The sequence below is a fragment of the Xenopus laevis genome, chromosome 2L (genome assembly GCF_017654675.1).
Source record: "Xenopus laevis strain J_2021 chromosome 2L, Xenopus_laevis_v10.1, whole genome shotgun sequence".
Lineage (NCBI taxonomy): Eukaryota > Metazoa > Chordata > Amphibia > Anura > Pipidae > Xenopus > Xenopus laevis.
Genome location: NC_054373.1, coordinates 174225541 through 174245674, shown reverse-complemented (window position 1 = coordinate 174245674; position 20134 = coordinate 174225541). Strand labels below are relative to the sequence as shown.

Here is a 20134-nt window from a genome sequence, read left to right as displayed (position 1 = left end):
AAGAAAAGTGGAAGAAGAGAAGACAAGAGAAGAAGAAGAAATGAAGAAGAAAAGAAGAAGAGAAGAAGAAGAGAAGACAAGAGAAGAAGAAGAAGAAGAAGATGTAAAAAGATTTGGGGAACAGCATGAAAAAGTCCCTTGGGGTAACAAATAAGGGCTGTGATTGGCTATTTGGACAGGTAGCCTACAGGAGGCTCTACTTGGCACTATACTTAGTTTTTATGCAATTAAAACTCAATCGAAAATAAGCTCCTGCTTTGAGGACACTGAGAGAAACATCCATGGGGTTGGACAGCAACTTGTTGCTCACGAGCTACAGGTTGGGGATCACTGGTTTAGAGCAACACAGGTGGTTGCTCCCGTGGTTCCCACAGCAGCCTCAATCAATCGCTGCAGAGCAGTTACACCAAATAACAGGGAGCACATGATACTCTTACACCAAAGTCTGGAAATGAAACCAACGAGACTTAGAACATTTTCAACTCAACTGAATCTGATCTGTGTTAAAGTAAAAGAACAACTGCATCAATTTTGAGGCATCGGAAGCATCACAATGTGCCAAACGCATCTCTTCCTGGTGACTGTAATTATATTGGAATCGTTGGAATAACCCTGCATTGTGAGTAACAAAAATTGCGATTGCCCATTGTACATCTACATGTACACATAAATGGGCCCTCTGGCAATCAATGGAATCCACAGGGCCAAAAATAGGGCTCAACCCATGATTAGGTGCCTATTGGGCACAAAACACATAGGGCCTATGGAGATGTATATTTTTTTACTTTTTCAATAAAATATAACTTTTACTTCAGTAGTTTTGACCCCCGTGGATTCCATGGAATGCCGGATGGCCCATTTCTGTTTTATCTGCTGAACATCAATTTACCTCTCCCTGAGCTGAGGGTCTGAGGCTGGTGCACCTGTACTACTGAATCCATTTGAGTTATCTACTTAGGTTATTTGTAGCACTTCTCTCTTTATCAAGACTGCCCACACCTGATTCCTTTTGTTTGCTATTCATGTTTGCCCTGAGAAGCGGTTAAACCATATCATATCATCATCATCATCATCATTTATTTATATAGCGCTGTCAAGATACGCAGTGCTTTACTGCAGTTATAGCAAACAGGGAATACATGGTGGATAACAAACAAGGATTACAGAGTACAATAGGGTTAGAAGGACCTAGAGATTAGAGTTTACAAACTAAAAGGTTAGGGTACAATTGAGACATTAGAATTGTATAAACACTTTGTCATTTTTGATACAACAATGATTAATTAAGGTACATCGAATAAGCCTCTTTGAACAGATGGGTCTTTAAGGAGCGCTTGAAAGTTGGAAAGAAGGAGAAAGTCTGACAGCTTGTGGCAGAGAATTCCAGAGAAAAGCAGAAGCCTGAGAGAAGTCTTGTAGACGAGAATGGGCAGAAGTGATCAGAGGAGAAAAGAGGCGAAGATCAGAAGCAGAGCGAAGGTTTCGTGAAGGAGAGTATTTGGAGATCAGGGATGAAAATAGGGAGGGGTTTCATTATTAAGGGCCTTGAATGTGAATGTAAGTAATTTGAATTTGATTCTAGAAGAGATTGGGAGCCAGTGAAGGGACATACATATGGGAGCAGCTGATGTTGAGCGGTGAGATGAATGAGTCTAGCGGCCGCGTTTAGAACAGATTGGAGTTGTGAAAGGTGACTTGTTGGAATACCCATGAGGAGTAAGTTGCAGTAATCAAGGCGGGAGATGAAGAGAGACTGAATCAGTATTTTAGTTGATTCTGAACTGAGATAGGGTCGTATTCGGGCAATGTTGCGCAGTTGAATACGGCAAGATTTTGCAAGTGTTTGAATGTGTGGTGAAAAAGACAGATGTGAGTCTAAGATAACTCCTAGGCAGCCTGTGTGGTGGAATGAAAGGTGGTGTTGTTTACGGTGAGTGATATCTGAGGGACAGGGGAAGATCTTGGAGGAAATATAATGAGTTCTGTTTTAGAAAGGTTCAGTTTCAGGTGGCGCTGTGACATCCAGGAGGAGACATCAGAGAGACAGTCTGTGACTTGGGAAAGGACAGAATTAGAAAGATCAGGAGTAGACAAGTAGAGTTGGGTGTCATCAGCATAAAGGTGATACTGAAGTCCAAATGACTGAATATGTTTTCCTAGTGAAGTTGTATAGAGCGGGAACAGCAGGGGGCCAAGAACAGAGCCTTGAGGAACTCCAACAGAGAGTGGGAAAGTAGTAGAAGTAGAGTTGGAGAAGGAAACTTTAAAGGAACTGTCAGACAGATAAGATGGAAACCATGAAAGAGCAGTGTCCCGAATGCCAGCTGAGTGTAGAATGTGAATATATAGTAATATATATATATATATGATATATATATAGTAATATATATAGTAATATTCATATTACTATATCACAAGCAGAATCTGGGGACGCTATGGGGAATTTCTTACCCCGTTATTCACTCGGTAGGCTTGTGTCAGTCTGTTCTGAGAACATTTCCATAAAAATCCATAAATATACATTTTTTCCAGATTCAAGAGCATCTTGAAATATACTGTTACTCTCAGTTTAATGATGAAGTGGTAGAGCTTAGGACACTGAGCTTTACAAGTGTAATCATATAGATCTAATCCCATCGTGTCCAGCATTTCAGTCTGTAGAAAACACCTTTATTTTCACAGCAAAGCTTTTCTTTTGGGGTCTTTTTCCCTTGATGTTTCTCTGTTCAGATATCAAAGTTGAGGAAAGAATCGTACAGGAAGCCGAATGAAGTCTCGTCCACATGAACATGATTATCTGAGCACTTTCAAAAGCCTCCATGTGTTTAATCAGGACTATTCCTCTATTATAATGAAATACAATGACCAAGTGATCCCTAGGGACGATATTACTGACTAATACTCAAGTTTTGTACAATAAACAAGTGCCTTGCCTTTGATGAGACAAGAAAATTGTATTGTGTGCCACACTTCATGTATTCAAATAAAATGGGCAAAGTGAATAAAAAACACATGGCTTGATTTCTTTCATTGCTCGTGTTGTTATTCAAATAAATGTATTTCGTTTTGCTTTTATGTTTCTTTTATTATTCCCTTGGGTGCCCTGTATTAAGCCTGCTTGCGTGGGGAACCAACCTAGGGGTTTTTTTTTTGCATGCGATGATGCGATGAACTTATTCTAAAAGGTTAGGCTTAAAGGGACACTGTCATGGGAAAACATGTTTTTTTTTTCAAAACGCATCAGTTAATAGTGAATTCTGCACTGAAATCCAATTCTCAAAAGAGCAAACAGATTTTTTTATATTCAATTTTGAAATCTGACATGGGGCTAGAAATACTGTCAGTTTCCCAGCTGCCCCCAGTCATGTGACTTGTGCCTGCACTTTAGGATGGAACTACTTTCTGGCAGGCTGTTATTTCTCCTACTCAATGTAACTGAAGGTGTCTCAGTTGGACCTGGATTTTACTATTGAGTTTTGTTTTAGATCTACCAGGCAGCTGTTATCTTGTGTTAGGGAGCTGTTATCTTATTATATTCCCATTGTTCTGTTGTTAAGATGCTGGGGAGAAGGGAGGGGTGATATCACTCCAACTTGCAGTACAGCAGTAAAGAGTGACTGAAGTTTATCAGAGCACAAGTCACATGACTGTGGGCAGCTGGGAAACTGACAATATGTCTAGCCCCATGTCAGATTTCAAAATTGAATATAAAAAAAATCTGTTTGCTCTTTTGAGAATTGGATTTCAATGCAGAATTCTGCTGGAGCAGCGCTATTAACTGATTAAGTTTGAAAAAAACATGTTTTCCCATGACATTATCCCTTTAAAGGTACACTAAACTTTTTTCCCTACTGTATTTGTCAGATGACATGAAGAGCTGGGTATATAACCTCATTCACGAAATTTTATCACTGATTGACTCTCTTGACCAAGTTAAGGTTTTTCCTTAGACCTGTGGCATATTTAAAGAAAAAAAAAAAAAAATTGGAAATTAACGCTATTGCCGTGAAAATTAAACGATTTCTTTTTAAAAATGCAACTTTTTTTTAAAAAAAATCTAATTTTAAAATAGCTTGAATGTTAAAAATAAATTGCCCTTTGTATTTTTTTGTTGTCATTTTTTTCTTACATTTTAAAGATTTTTTTTGACTGATTAATGATGTATTTTTTTTAAAAAAATTTAAGAAGACAGAATTTTTTGCTGTAATTCAGCAAAACCTTTTGCAAAAAAAATAAAAAACTAAATTTTTAATATATTTTCCCCTTTGTGTTTTGGTAATGGTGTATTATAGTATAGGCTCTGAGCAAACTGCATTGAAGTTGTCCCAACTAGTGTTCTGCTAAGGGTGGTGGCACAAGGGGAGATTTAGTTGCCTGTGTTTAATTTTTGCTACTGCTGGCAACTAATCTCCCCGAAATGGCATCCCACCGGCAAGAATGTGAATCGCTGGCGGGATTGCATAAGCGTCACTTTGACGCCCGAAGTTTTCTCACAAGGATTGACAGGTGACCAAATCTCTCCATATGCCACTGCCCTAAGATTGTTCTGGTTTGGGCTATAATGAGTCCTGCATAAACAAACCCCTCCTTTCGACCAGTTGTTGCTTGTGTTTCAGGAATATATATAACCAGGCCCATATTATGCAGGGGGTTAAACTGGGTAGGTTAAAACAAAAAACATTTATCTATTCCCACAATTTTCTGAATAACCAGAAAATTGCATTTTTATTGTTTTTCTTTCAATTCTAAAAAAACCCATAGCAATTTCTAAGGGCAGAGACGCACAATCAGATTCGGGGAGATTAGTCATTTAGCGACAAATTTCCTCTTCTTTGGGGCGACTAATCTCCCTGAACTGCCTCCCGCCGGCTAGAATGGGAATTGGTGTGATTCGTTTTCTGAAGTCGCCCGAAGTTGCCTCACGAGGAAACTTCGGGCGACTTCAGAAAACGAAGCGCTCAGAGTGCCATCCCGCAGGTGATTTAGATTCTAGCCGGCGGGAGGCTGTTCGGGAAGATTAGTCGCCCGAAGAAGAAGCGATTTATCGCCAGGCGACTAAATCTCCCCGAATCTGAGCGTGTGTCTCTGCTCTTACTAGCATAAGGTTCACTACCTATTCACTGAACCCAAGAATACTTATCTTGATCAGTAAGACTGAAGATGAAAGCATAGTATGGCTCCGCATTTTATTTCAGTGGAGCCTGAAGATGTAATATGAAATCACCTAAGGGAGATGCACCTAAATTCCATTAGTATGAGATAAGAATTTTAAGATTGTAGATGGCAGGTGCAATCAAAGCCGTAGAAACCAGCACCAAAGAACAAAAAAAGGCTCTGCCACCAGATATTTTAATGAATGAATGTGTTGAACGTATTGAGAAAGCCTGAAGCTCTGAGAGGGAAGGAGTCTGGTTTCACAAGTACATATGTCCATCCTTAGCACTAATACTGCTGTACAGAAACTGTATTGTATTTATGGAAACATGAAAAAGAAACTATAGGGAATCCACTTTGTGTCACTAACAAAGCAGTGTAATATGTGCTATAGGAATATTCTGGCTTCATCTCGGCTTAATCAGAAGCAGAATGGTAGACACATGCCTAGAAGTATTTGTGTCCCTTGGGTGAACAGTTTTTCTAGACTAAAATAATTACAATCACATTCTGAAACACTCTAAGCAATTCAACTCTTCATCAATAGCAGCACTGCCCACTGTCTTCCATGTAGTGACTTTTATACCCTTGTATATTTGGACCAGATTCTCATTAAAAATGATGGCCATATTAAAAGTCTATTTAAGAGCCAGGAGCTATTAAAACCACTTGGAGGGCAAGATGTTGCTATTGGAAAGCCTTGATATTGATGGCAGTTCAGGACAGATATGAAGTGAATGTAGATTTAATGTACTTCTGAAGCTATAGGAGGGCTAATGCTATACCAAAATCAATGTGCAACATTGTTATGAACTTAAGACCAAACAGTGGATGATGAATTGGTGAGACTGAACCCACATCAACCTGAAGGTGGCCATACATGGATAAATCCGCTCGTTTGGAGATGTCGCCAAACGAGTGGATCTTCCTCCGATATGCCCACCTTGAGGTGGGCAATATCGGGCAGATCCGATCGTGGGCCCTAGGGCCCAACGATCGGATCCTAGCATTCGCAAACGGGCGGTCGGATCGCGGGACCGCATCCACGAACAGATGCGCCCGCGATCCAATCGAGATCTGGCCGACTTTCGGCCAGATCTCGATCGGGGAAGCCCGTCGGGGGCCCCCATACATGGGCCAATAAGCTGCCGACTTGGTCTGTCGGCAGCTTTTATCGGCCCATGTATGGCCACCTTTAGACCCCATATACATTAGCCAACAGATTAATTGCATGGAATAGTGCAACAAAGAGTCAATGACCAGCTCACTTCAGATGTAGAACAAAAGAAACTTCTTCCAAAGAACCAGTAACCAAAATATATTTCTATGATTCATGTCCTTGGAGCATAGGTCAATACCATTGAAGGCTCCAGGCACTCTAGAAAATCCACAGAGCCACAAGTATAAAGTAAAAAACAGTTTATTTCAATTTAAATCCTAATGGCCCTATGTGTTTCATGCCCTATAGGCACTTCGTCATGGACTGGAGCAGAGGTCCCCAACCTTCACCTGTGAGCCACATTCAAATGTAAAAAGAGTTGGGGAGCAAAACAATCATGAAAAAAGTTCCTGGGGGTGCCAAATAAGGGCTGTGATTGGCTATGTGGTAGCCAAAAGGCTAAAGGAGGTTATGTTTGGCAGTACATCTGATTTTATGAAACAAAAGCTTGCCTCCGAACCAGGAATTCAGATATATGCACCTGCTGTGAGACATCTGGGAACTACAGCCAAAGTGTTGGTGAGAAACATGTTACTCATGAGCCACTGGTTGGGGATCACTGATTTAGAGGGTAAATATTTGGATTTAAGAGTCCTCACCAAACATTTATTTCTAAAGGGTTAAGGACCAACACCACATTGTATTCCCTGTTAAATTCACTTTCAAATTTCCAAAGTTCGTTTCATACTACAAACATATAAATGTGAAAAATGGAAGCCTTGAGCCTCTGAAATATAAAGATTTGGCACCAGATCTGTGATTGTATTGTTTGATAGCTGGAACAACCACCATGTGATCAACGTCAGGTTAGAAGCCTCTGGTCTCCTCTTTAAGTAGAACTTCCAAAACAGTAGGAAAGAAAAGTCATAATTATACCCATGAAACATTTAATATGCTGTAGTTAATACAGCAGAGTTAGTATAAGCTCAAATTGATTGCATTTGACACAGGATCTCAAGCAGTAGATTTTGGGTCCAACCTCTGTTTGTAATCTTGCACAAGTCATTTTATCTCCGGATGTCCCAGACCCAGCATATGTGGTGCACCTATCATGGCTGCCTCAATTGCACTAAAATCCTGGAAAGAGCTTTGAGTCCCATGTAAAGAAAAGATCTTTGTTGTAGGGCCTAGTTTTCTCAGAACCAGCAGCAAAAGCTTCCTTGAAAGTATTTGTTAAATATATTTAACTGTAGGAATCCTCTTCCCCAGTCACATTGGTCTGGATACGTATATCGGGCCCAGTAACTGACTAGAAGACATCATGGACTCATTATCACGTGGTTTGCTGGTCTTGTGGCAACATCTAAACCCAGTATTTGATCCTTTGGGTGGACAATTTTTTTCATCCAAGTTTTATATTCAATTTCAGAATATAAACCAAACAAATTCCTCTAGGAAGATGCCTTGGGTATTTTTAACACAAGTACTTGCTCATCCCAAATACATAAGAACATTTTATATGTGCACACAGTTGCTTACTGCTAAGGCCCTGGTCTAAGAATTCAGGGAGTAATGCTATAAAAGCCACTTTATATCCATATCTTTTTGGTCAGAATTTGCTCTTTACTTGGTGCTAGTGTTGCTGGACCTTGCTGGTCCATATCTGAGCATGTTTAGAGAGGCCATAGACATATTCTACAAGGATATGGAGTTTTTGTGGTCCATGGGTAGGTGGCAAACCACCCCATATGCTCTCACCCTGATATTACTGAGAGCCAGCAGTTGTCCCCTTTTCTATCTCCTCTGGATGCCTACAGTCACTTGAAGGCATGGTAAGATCAAAAGCTCTCCTAAAAAGTAGATTGCAATGAGTAAGAGCTGACTAACACCCTGGCAGACTTCTGTGTTATCATGCACACAATGCTGGGAACCCATTGGCAGGTTGAACATTCCTGATGGATACACTGAAAATATCTCACAATTGGTACACAACACAATATTCCCTTTGTACTATGTCTCTACATTTCCTCCCCAAGAGGCCCCCTTGATGGTTGAGGCTAATGCCCTCTCACCCCTACCCTGAAGATGACCTTGGCTTTCAAAAAACTAACTTTTCGGTGACTGCAAAAAATGGACCCCAATGTGATATACTGTATATATTGACCTTCAGGAGATCATAGTGGAAAATAATCAATTAAACAGACCCTTGTTGGGTTTGTGTGTACAAATACGACCAGCCAAAACACAAGAATTCGATATTGGTGCAGTCACTTGGGTCTGTAACTACAGAGCGACTTCATATTCCCCTTCGTCCAAGCTCTGAAGGTTTGAGACAGACCACGCTCCGTGCATGTAATTAACATGTTTCCATGCCAAGACAGAACTTGGCTTTTTATTAACACAAATTAGATTCACAAGAATAAAAAGCCTTGTGATTTATGCACTTTAATTAGAAGTAAGGAGTGTGTTACAGTGGCGGGGAACGAAACCACAGCAGTAACCCAAGGCTGGGGATCAGGACAAAAGTGCTTTCTGTTTGATCGGATTTACACGGGGGCTGGTGAATGCAATTGCCTGCAAAGAAAAAAAAATAGTTTGCAGCTATTTTTTTTACAAGGCAAGTGACCTAAATATGGACACTCCGGTTATTCTTGTAGAAGGCCACAATATAGTCACATTGTCCTGCAGAAATGTGCTGTTACTACTGGGGAATGCTAAGGTCTACATGGTTGTTGGTATCCTGTAAACGTAGGGGGAAGCTCTTGCTCCAAATGTTTCTGTTTAATCACATTTTCTTAAGGTTTTGACTGACCACGACCCCAACTACATTGTAACATGCCCTCTTGGTTAATGGCCTCTTGTTGGCTTCATTTAAAGGAAATTATAACGCAATTCAGTACATGCGAGGGATGTGCCGAATCTAGGATTTAGTTTAGGGTTCAAGGGTTTTCCAATAGATTCTGATTCAGCCTAATCCAAGTGCCTGGTTGTATCAAATCTGAATCGTTAAAGGGATTCTTTCGTGATTTTTATGATGTAGTTTCTAAATTACGCTGTTTACACTGCAAATAATTCACTCTACAATATAAAATTTCATTCCTGAACCAGCAAGTGTATTTTTTTTTAGATGTAATATTGTGTAGGTGCATCTCAGGTCATTTTGCCTGCTCATGTGATTTCAGAAAGAGCCAGCACTTTAGGATGGAACTGCTTGCTGGCAGGCTGTTGTTTCTCCCACTCAATTTAACTGAATGTGTCGCAGTGGGACCTGGATTTTACTATTGAGTGTTGTTCTTAGATCTACCAGGCAGCTGTTATCTTGTGTTAGGGAGCTGCTATCTGGTTACCTTCCCATTGTTCTGTTGTTTGGCTGCTGGGGGGGAAGGGAGGGGGTGATATCACTCCAACTTGCAGTACAGCAGTAAAGAGTGATTGAAGTTTATCAGAGCACAAGTCACATGACCAGGGGCAGCTGGGAAACTTATAATATGTCTAGCCCCATGTCAGATTTCTAAATGAAATATAAAAAATCTGTTTGCACTTTTGAGAAACGGATTTCAGTGCAGAATTCTGCTGGAGCAGCACTATTAACTGATACGTTTTGAAAAAACATTTTTTCCTATGACAGTATCCCTTTAAAAACCAGTATCAGATTGAGGGGGTCCAGGGCCCATCGGGGCTACCCCTTCAGGGGCCCCAGACCTCAATCCCCCCTGGGTTGCCGCCGCATCCCCCCCTCTGCCCCCATGTGTTCCTTCATCTTCTCTCAAAGCCACACAAGGCTTCAGTCGAGGAGCTAGTCTTGGTCAACAGGGCCTACAAGTCCTGGATTTTTTCCCCACAAGCCCAGTCTGACCCTGTTAAAATCACATGACTTTTTGTCATATAAACAAGCAAATTGCGATTTTTTTAACCCTTCCCTAATCTAATTTGCATATATTAGGATTTAAATTTGGGATTTGGTCAAATTCCAAAATAACAAATAATGTTCCCCTATTAAATATGAGGAGATTAGAAGTCCTCTCCATGACCTGTATAAAAGCACTTGGCCTTCAGCCTTGTGACTTTATATAGTCATACAACTCCTCTATGACTTAAGGTGGCCATACACAGGGAGATACTCTCGTTTGGTGATGTAGCCAAACGAGCGCATCTCTCCACGAAATGCCCACAGATCAGAATGTAGACATCAACGTTCCAACAGGATTTTTTTTACCCTGCCCGATCGACATCTGCCCGACTGTCGGGCTGGCCAACAGAGGGCTCCACACACAGGCCAATAAGCTGGCGACTCGGTCTGTCTGCAGCTTTGATCTGCCTGTGTATGGGGGCCTTTAGAATATCCTTATATTTTACAACATTATTCCAGCTTGGGTGGTAGACTGAGGCACCAAAGCCGTTAGACCACTACTCTCAATACAATATTTTTGACTTGTCACCAGAAGACAACCTGAAATCCAAAGCTTGGGAAATAGTCTAGTAAGGTCCTACCAGGCAATCCTTCCTTCTGCCTCCCATCCTGATGCACATTAATGCACATTAATGGTTCTGATTTGTAGAACAGGAGGAAGAGGGAGAACGCAATATATACTGCAAATGTGCATTTATTCACACATCACTTTTAGATTCTACTGAACCCTTCATTTGGCACTTCTAATAGGGGAAAGAATGAGGTGGTTTGCAACCCCTTTTTTTGCACTTGCACCATACCATGTGCTTTGTAAGCAAGCCCTCTAATATATACACCAAATTTTAATATATGATATAAAAAGGCACCCTAGAAGCAAATGAGCTGTATAATAGCACTCGACCTGCAGCTCTCTATGGGGCAAATTCACTAACCTCGCCAGTGACGGCTTCGCTCACATCGTTACACTTTGTCAGATGAAAATTCGCCAGGACAAAGCTAATTCACTAAAAAGCAAAGTTGCGTCCAGGGCGCCGAACGATGGCGAAGTTTCGCTAGCGTGAATTCGGCAAACAAAGCGAAGTTGTGCTTGCATTGGCTAATTAGCATACGGCGGGAAGTTAAAGTTGATTGGACGTATATGTTGCAGCAAATACATTACATTACACAAGCCCAGGGAACCTTAATAAAAGAAAATAAAGTTGTTATATTGCCCTACACATGAGCCCAGTGTATAGTTTATGTGCCATATGTTAGGAAATGTAGGGGGAAGCCGGGCACCCTAAAAAAATCTACAATCTTTTGCAGCCTATCACCCTGAAAATCTGAAAAGTCGCCAGCGTTTTTTGGGACTTAGAAAAATTTTCCATTTTTTTTTTGAGGAACTCCTATCTACTCTATTGCACTTTGCCTGGTCTGAGGTGACGAAGGCAAGTCTGGCGCAAGAGGTAACGTTCAGTAAAATCCGCATCTTAGTGAATTTGCGTAGTTACGTCCATTCGCCAGAGCAAAAATTCGCCTGTCGTTAAGAGTGCAAAGTAGCGCTAGAGTCTATCTCCATCGCTAGCGATCTGCTCTGGGAGGATCTGCGGGGGAATAAGGTGTTAGAGAGTTTGATGAATGGTCCTCTAAAATAGGGAAAGACTGGTTGCTAGGTGTTGGCATATCCTTTAATGAGAGGTAGTTGAATCCCCAACTTAATTGGGGTCCCCTTATAAAAAGGGTAAATGATCTTAGGGGTTATTTACCTCCCAGGCAGGGTGCAAATTGCAAAAAATGGGCGGAATGAAGAAATTTTTTGCATTTGACACACTGCATTCTGCTATTACAGGTCTCTGCACTCCGTTTCAGCAGACAGAGACCTCTGGCTTTCCCCTTGAATAGAGAACTGTCTGTGTCTGGCAGCAGTCTATTGAATAGGGGTAAGAGGGGGGGGGGGCAGTGCTTTCTTGTTAGACTGGTTTCAGAGAATTCTCATTTCTTACTATGAATTGTCATAATTATGCACAGAGAATGCGCACCAAGCCTGACGTGTGTATTTTGCCATTAGGAATGTTTGGTTGTGCTGTAGTAGCGTGTGGGGCAGCAAGAACTGCATTTGTTAGCGTTTTTGCTTTTTTTATGGTAATCAGAGTATAACTGTCTAATAAACAGACTGGCCTAAGCAACAGCTCCACATGTGATAGTTAGTAAAGCAAATGTGTGTTTCCCGTATTAGTAACTAATATACTGAATCTGCCCAGTTGTGGAAATGAAAACTCATGAAGCTGGGACATTGGCAGTTATAGTTTTAATAGGTATCACTAAAACATTCAAATTAGTACAGGTGTTGGACCTATTATCCGGAATCATCGGGACCTGGGGCTTTCTGGATAACGGGTCTTTCCATAATTTGGATCTTCACACATTAAGACTACTAGAAAATCATGTAAACATGAAATAAACCAATAGGCTGGTTTTATTTCCAATAAGGATTAATTACATCTTAGTTGGGGTCAAGTACAAGCTGCTGTTTTCGTAATACAGAGAAAAAGGAAATTTTGGATTATTTGATTATAATGGAGTCTATGGGAGACGGCCTTTACGTAATTTGGAACTTTCTGGATAACGGGTTTCCAGATAATGGATCCCATACCTGTATAGTAAACAGAAAACTTCACTGGCCTAAGGCTGATGGTTCATGGTGCAACACAGTGATCAAAACATACTATTATCCCACTGTTACTATAGACACCATCTCTCCCTACTATACCTGCTATCCCACAGTCACACTCCCTTCCCAGAGACTATTATCCACTGTTACTATAGGCACCATCTCTTCCTACTATACCTGCTATCCCACAGTCACACTCCCTTCCCAGAGACTATTATCCACTGTTACTATAGACACCATCTCTCCCTACTATACCTGCTATCCCACAGTCACACTCCCTACCCAGAGACTATCATCCACTGTTACTATAGGCACCATCTCTCCCTACTATACCTGCTATCCCACAGTCACACTCCCTTCCCAGAGACTATTATGCCACTGTTACTATAGACACCATCTCTCCCTACTATACCTGCTATCCCACAGTCACACTCCCTACCCAGAGACTATCATCCACTGTTACTATAGGCACCATCTCTCCCTACTATATCTGCTATCCCACAGTCACACTCCCTTCCCAGAGACTATTATCCCACTGTTACTATAGGCACCATCTCTCCCTACTATACCTGCTATCCCACAGTCACACTCCCTTCCCAGAGACTATTATCCACTGTTACTATAGGCACCATCTCTTCCTACTATACCTGCTATCCCACAGTCACACTCCCTACCCAGAGACTATCATCCACTGTTACTATAGGCACCATCTCTCCCTACTATACCTGCTATCCCACAGTCACACTCCCTTCCCAGAGACTATTATGCCACTGTTACTATAGGCACCATCTCTCCCTACTATACCTGCTATCCCACAGTCACACTCCCTTCCCAGAGACTATTATCCACTGTTACTATAGGCACCATCTCTCCCTACTATACCTGCTATCCCACAGTCACACTCCCTTCCCAGAGACAATTATCCACTGTTACTATAGACATCATCTCTCCCTACTATACCTGCTATCCCACAGCCATACTCCCTTCCTAGAGACTATTATCCCACTGTTACTATAGACACCATCTCTCCCTACTATACCTGCTATCCCACAGTCACACTCCCTTCCCAGAGACTATTATCCACTGTTACTATAGACATCATCTCTCCCTACTATACCTGCTATCCCACAGCCATACTCCCTTCCTAGAGACTATTATCCCACTGTTACTATAGACATCATCTCTCCCTGCTATACCTGCTATCCCACAGTCACACTCCCTTCCCAGAGACTATTATCCCACTGTTACTATAGGCACCATCTCTCCCTACTATACCTGCTATCCCACAGTCACACTCCCTTCCCAAAGGTTGTTATCTCAACTTCTACAAGAGGCCTCTTCCTACTGTTCCTGGTACCCCTCATCTTCATTCCTGTCCCATTGCTATAAGATTTGAGTAACTGTCTATACAGTGAGAGGAGTGTTATGTTACTAAGTTTCCCCACACTACTTCCTACTGCTTTCCTGGTGGCTAATATGACACCACTCTTCTTGGCCCTAAATCTTGTTTCTAGACATGGAACACAGTGGATACAATGCGGCTTCTATTCCACGGCCAGCAGTTGGTTTATTATAAGCCCCAAAATACACACAAGTAAATAAAACAGACACACACAAACCACAACCACTGTGCATTAATTATGTATAATAACAAGATCAAGAGCAGCTCAAGTCACAGTAACCTGCAGTGAATTTAATAAAATATACAGCATGACATTTAGGTGAAACCTATGTAACAACAGAGCCTTATGAGATAACTAATATGGCCTTTTTTTTAGTCTTAACTGTCATCAATGGCAGAAATGGCAGTTGCAACCACTTACCATGCTACATCACCTGCACCTCCACCATGTTTCTAGACCTGTACAGCACACCCCATAAGTTTTCTAATGAAGGACATAATTCTCTTTAAGCCAAATCTGTATTATTTGCATGAGGAAATGATTAGGGCAGTGGCTTTGAGCAGTCACGGAAGGAGTTCCTTCACACAATAAAAGCAAAGCTTGGTATTTCAGCTTGAGATGTTCTCTTCTCACACTGCCAGGTTTAAATTGGTGTTAATCTCCATTGAAGGAAAATATTTTGTGTATACAGAACCCTGCCAGAAGGAAGAGAAGACTATGCCTCGCAGAACAAGCTGGAATTCCGGAGTACACATTTTTGGAATAGAAGTTGTTGGTAATGGCTTTCAATTGACCAGCAAAAAACAAAAAAAACCAATACTTTAATTCCCTATAAAGTATAATTGATTGCTAAGGTAACTGGGTTAGGGGATATCACTAAAGATTATGATTTCATGATAAAATACAAAGCTGTCAAAATCTCACAGGTTTCCAATCAACTGTCAATCAATGCAAGGAAATTAATTGAATCACAGTAAACTCATATCCAAAATTAGACATTAAACAAATTCTTGATTTTACTGTGTAAAGTTAATATTTAAATTCGTCATCTGCGAGTTCCAAGACACAGGCTGAGAATTTAACAAGACAAATGATGGTGTAAATCAATCACATCAGATCATGGGAATAAGATCACCAAATGTAATTGCTTCACTTGGCTTATTTGCCACTCTTTATAAAAGAGGTAATCTTTTAAGGACTTCCAAAGCTCTGTAGTTCGGAACATTCATCTTTTTAATACTTACAGGCTGGAAAATGACTTTCCTAGAATGAAGCAGTTTAGAATTTTAGATATAAAAGGGTAGAGGATTAGTAATACAGGTATGGGATCCGTTATCCAGAATCCACTTTATCCAGAAACCCGATTTACAGAAAGGCCATCTCTATAGATTCCATTTAATAAAAATAAATCCTAAATTTTAAAAACAATTTCCTTTTCTGTGTAAAAATAAAACAGTAGCTTGTACCTGAGCCAAACTAATATATAATTAATACTTAATGGAGGCAAAACCAGCCTATTGAGTTTATTTAATCTTTACAGGGTTTATCTCAGGTAACGAGCATTCTGGATATTCCTGTAGCGGTATGAATCGGCTGGGATTTGAACCATAGACTTCACAGCTTCTAACTACCTTTTCCTAACCACTGGTCCAGGAAGGCAGTTGAGATGTTCCTGCTGGATTTGCACTTATTTGCTTTTGCTGGTATTCTACGTGTATTAACGCTCAGCTGCTTCATATACCAATTATGACCACCTCAGTCCTCCTTATGTAAATCTTTTCCTTGTTTCCATTAATGGCCAGAGTTTAGAGTCCGCAGGTATTTCCACTCGTGTAGATTCCTATGGCCTATCCTTAAATTCCTTTTACTCCCCCATCTGTTAGCCCTCTCAATAGCATCACTACAGCATTTATATCAAATAATGCTCTTGGTGAGAAGAGGGTACTTATCGATGTCTATGTCAGCTTGTTGGAATCCCATTGATGCCAAAGGGTTTAAGTGTGGAGCAGCTTTGTTCTTTCCAGAGTGTGGGGTGGGAGTGGACCCCAGCGAAGATTTGTGTAGCAAAGCAGGGGGTGTGGCAAAGAGAACCCGCGAATGAGGATTAGTCAGATTAGGGTTATATCTAGGAGTGATAGATAGAGAGGATCAAGAAGTAAGCAGTCTGAGCCTCCAGCAAGGAGTTCGACATGGTTAGTGTCTGTGTTTAGAGTTTCAGTGGAGAAGGGCCTCTCCTTTTGAAGGCCCTCATTGTAGGTTTAGCTCATAACACAAACCATTGTTTTTTTTGCAATTTAAACATAAATTCAGCACCCTATCTTTAAGGGACACAGTAATACCTCCCAACATTTATGATAAGTAAATTATAGCATTTAGGCCAACCCCATCCATCCCGACCACATCCAGCCATGACCTCCAGAACCCCATCCAGATTTTGTTCTTCCCACTCCAGTTCTGGTCCATCATTTAGGACTGTCCCAAATAAACAGCAACATTTGGGAGGTCTTCCCAGTACAAAGTAGCACTGTATGCCGACTCACCACTGTGTTTTATTATTCCGAAAAACTGCTGAATATAACAGTGAACCTTGGCACTATAGGGTTGCACCACTCAATCTGTTGCAATCTGGTCACATACGAAAACAGCTAATGGCTAATTAGCAATTACTGTTGATGAATGCTGCAAAGTTGAACATGTACCATATATTTAGTATTTTTGCTAATCAGCCATGCAGTATCCAATGTTAAGGGACTAAGTGAAGACTCTAGCTGTCAACCTGCCTGTAAAATTAACTGGCACCTATAATTTGGTTGTTTTAGAATTTATATCCCAGGAAATGTGTGGGGTGTGTAGAAATCCAACTGGTGTCCTATGAATTTACTCAGCTGGCTTCAATAAAGAGTGTGGGAATCAGTCTTTCTGTATACATTATAAATTGACCAGACCCCTTTCTACTGTGGAATTAATGCCAGGCAGAGTAACACACATGTACAGATGAGGGGAAAATGTAAGTAATAATGAAAATGTGTTTGTTTTAAATTAAAACTGTTTACATCCTTTCACTGGGAGAGCAACAAACATGTGATTGCACCCAAACATTGGATAGGAGCAATCAGGAGGAATTAGGAAAGTGTCAGTAGAACAGTTAAACACACGGGGGGGTTGAAAACTTGAGGCTACTTTGTTGAACATCATTCATAAGCAAAAGCAGAAAAAAAGGAAAGCAATCAGGATTTGGACAGAAATGTCCTGATCGTGCGGGAGGTTAACTGGTACCCAGCAAAGACAGTTGGGTAGACTGCAATCAGCTATAAAGAATTTAAAAAAATTCAGCTCCCTGGGGGTTCGGGCTTTCAGTGACATCACTTATGGTTGGCCATGCCAGCCTGTCCCCCAACTACTGACATCACTTTCAGTTTTTAGAGACTTCCAGCAGGGGGAATGTCGGCTATGGGAAGCTTCTTAGTCTGATGGGTTCAAGTAGGAAGAAGTTTCAAGGTGCAATGTGGGTACCTGGGTCTGATGAAACACACCTTATGATGTTCCCACATACATTGTTAAAACACCATTATCATGTAGCTCTTTGGAGACCAAGTCTGTTGACACAGCCAGCGGTGGGAAACCTGGAATTCCCACTATGTTCAGGGTAGTGGTAACTACAGGGTTCCCTTGCATCAACTGGCACATAATTTTCAGAATAAACAGTGCAACAAAACAGAAGTGCAAGAAGTGTATGCGGACACCTTTAATGAATAGCCGCAATACATGGACAACCTTGTGTCCATCTAAGCTTGGGCACACTTAAACTACAATCCAGTGCTCCATGGTACGCCATAGGTAGTTGACAACAGCCCAGAGCATGTGCTGTGAATACGTATAAAAAAATGAGGGGTTACTGAGGGCACCTTTGGAGGCATAGACTTTCACCCCTAATGGGTGGCGACGATCTTGGGGTGGTAAAGTCTCAAGAAATAAGATGTGGTATTATAGGCTCATACTTTGTTGAGTTCAAGCTCTATTAAAACAGAATATATAAAGCCATGAATACTTATGTGCACTACTAGCATTATACAGTTTGGAATGGGTAGTGTGTAGTCTTAAAAAATAAAAAAATATTTGCCACGAAAACCAAGGTGCTTGTAATAAGTTCAAAGTTTGCTCCAGGTTTAGCAACCAACAACACCGTTGAGTAGACAGGTAAATAGTACCCAGTTATTGGTAACCATGTATGATGGGAATGGTGAGGCTGCTCCAAAGAGAAAAGGGATTAAAAATACTCAAGCTTCATTTAATTGGGAAAATTATCATAGAATTCAGAATTCCCAGATTTCCCAACCCCTGTCATGTGTTTAAACCTAATAAAGTCATAAGAAAAGGTATTTCCTCCGCAGGAAGAAAAGTGGATGAGGTAAAAGGAAATGAACTTCCTGTTTTTTCCATGAGAACATGATTTCGAGGGCTATATTGTGACAGTTATGGGTTGAATGCCTGGACTAGACTAAAAAAAAAAAAGCTGACTCAGAAGCAGGATTATAACTACTATGTTTTTGCCTGAAAATGTGTGTCCTACTAATAATCCTATATAAACTGTTGTTGTCGGAAATGGTTCTTCTCCATCCTGAATAAACCCGTTGCTGTTAGATGTCAGGCAATTAATTCAGCGTCTCCCGCTAGGGACATAACATCCCGTTTACTAAGTAACAAGTTTTCGAAGGTCTGTCATCGACTTGGCTAAGCCAAGGGTCACCAAGTGCAGAAAAAGAGTTTACACTTAAAATTAGAGTTAAGTGTTACTCATAACTGAAGGAGGCTCTGTTTCTAGAGCGGAGGTCCCCCAACCTCTTCTACCCATGAGCCAGATTCAAATGTAAAAAGTGTTGTTGTATGTAGAGCAACACAAGCAGTTCCTTGGGTGTGCCAAATACAGGCTGTGATTGGCTATTTGGTGGTCCCTCTGATAACTGGCAGACTACAGGAGGCTACTTTTTGCTTTACACCTAGTTTTTAAGACACCAAAACTTGATCCCCCAAAAAGAACTGAAAAATAATCAACTGCTTGGAGGTCACTGGGAGCAACATCCAAGAGGTTGGTGAACAACATGATGATCACGAGCCACTGGTTGGGGATCTGTCCTAGAGTTTCCAAAGATCTTGTTTCTTTGGGATTAAGAACAGTCCTTTTTTGGGATTAAGAAGAACAGGACCAAGGACTGGCATGTATTCTCGCAATGTTACATCTAACATATTAATAATATAAGGGCCAACAAATATGCATACAATTATTTCGAAGAAACTAAATTATCGTTAATTATGTGTCCTTCTCCTGACAAATACACTGTGACCAAAAATATCCATACACTTGCTTGCCAAATGTCTCATTGACGTCTAATATGAAGATAATCCTCCTTCTGCTGCCTCTGCTTTTCTGTGAAGGCTTTCCACTAGATTTTGGAATATTGTTGGTGGGATTTGTTTCCATTCAACCATAAGAACATTAGCTTGGGTACTGATATTGGTGTTCAGGCCTGGCTTGCAAAAGGTGTTTTGATTTATCAGACAGGGGTTCAGTTGGGTTGAGGTCAGGGCTCTGTGCAGACCTGCAAGAACTTCCAATCCCATCTCAGAAAAACCACTTTAACTTTGTTCATGGGGGGCATTATTGTGCCAAAACAGAAAAAGACATCCCCCCAAACCCACAAATTAGGATGCGCGTAATCATTACTTGTACGCTGTAGCCCTGAGGTTTTTTTTCAATGGAACCAGAAGCTTTAGGCGAAACTATGTAAAACTGCCCCAGACCATTATTCTTCTTTCAGGAAACTCTATCATTGACTTATGCAGGTAGTGCTCTCCTGGTA

General features: G+C 40.9%; 1 protein-coding gene across 1 annotated transcript in view; it reads right to left on the bottom strand.

Moving 5' to 3' along the window:
* The window catches only part of maml2.L (mastermind like transcriptional coactivator 2 L homeolog), a 116923-nt gene that overhangs the window by 49013 nt on the left and 47776 nt on the right, over nucleotides 1-20134 (bottom strand). The gene's annotated exons all lie outside the window — the stretch shown is intronic.